The sequence below is a fragment of the Mastomys coucha genome, unplaced genomic scaffold (genome assembly GCF_008632895.1).
Source record: "Mastomys coucha isolate ucsf_1 unplaced genomic scaffold, UCSF_Mcou_1 pScaffold12, whole genome shotgun sequence".
Lineage (NCBI taxonomy): Eukaryota > Metazoa > Chordata > Mammalia > Rodentia > Muridae > Mastomys > Mastomys coucha.
This window is the reverse complement of record NW_022196894.1, coordinates 15460192-15461262: the sequence shown is the minus strand read 5'-3', so window position 1 is coordinate 15461262 and position 1071 is coordinate 15460192.

The window sequence follows — 1071 nt, the reverse complement described above, 5'->3', positions numbered from 1 at the left end:
CCAGTATCAAGAAACCTTATAAAACCAGAGAACTTGGACTGGAGAGGTGGTTCAGTGGTTAGAAGCATGGGCTGTCCTTCTAGAGGACCTGGGTTCAAGTCCCGGCATCCACATGGCAGCTTACAGCTGTCTATAACTCCAGTTCTAGGGAATCTGTCACCCTCACTCAGACATACAAGGACTGCCCTACTCCCTGTGCAAGTGTCACCAACTGTGCCAGAATGTGCACTCCCCCAGCTGAGGACCAAGGTCGCATGCTCTCCTCGTGTGTCTGGACACTGCCTGGAGCTCTTCCTGTCTCCTCTGATTCTGGCACCTGGACACAGAGGCCATCTGTTCTTCACATCTCCCCCACCAGACACACCTGGCCATTTATCCCCACGTGATACAACATGGCTGCATATTAGAACAGACACTAAATCTCTCTCAGGGCTCACAACATTCCTGGGCTCGAGCCGTACCTGCCAGGTGTCTCCACCTGAGGCTGAGTCAGCTCATGGCCTCGCCTGTCACCCAGAGACCTCCTGGCACTGGTTCTTGTTGGGTGGATAAGGACTATGGAGTTGCAGGCAAAGGTGTCCCAGCTTCCTCCTCCCATAGACCAACGCTGGCAGTCTCCTCGTCTGCCTCTTTACTAAAGCTTGGGGTTGTAGGTTTAGTTTGGAGCCACAGTCTGTCGGTATCATGGCTTCTCATGCAGCAGGCAGCTAGTGTGTCCTTTACACAAGCCCTGGCTGGGTTTGATCATTTCCTTACTTCCTGGTGCTACAGGAGTGCTCTAGGTGCGACCTGTGCTTTTCAGTCCCGTGGCTCGGAACTAGTAAAAAATACTTTTATATTCTCCCTATATATTATTTTATAATGCTACATACAAATAAAATGCATTTACTAATACATAATTATATATTAAATATCTAGTAGTACTAGCATGTTAATATAATACATAAATTAAATAGAACCATATAATTGTTAATTATATTTGCAATCCTATGGAACTGCTACATCCTTAATGACATCACCATACAGCTTCTAGTCCCTTCTTACCGAGCCTATCTATACTTATGTCTGCTT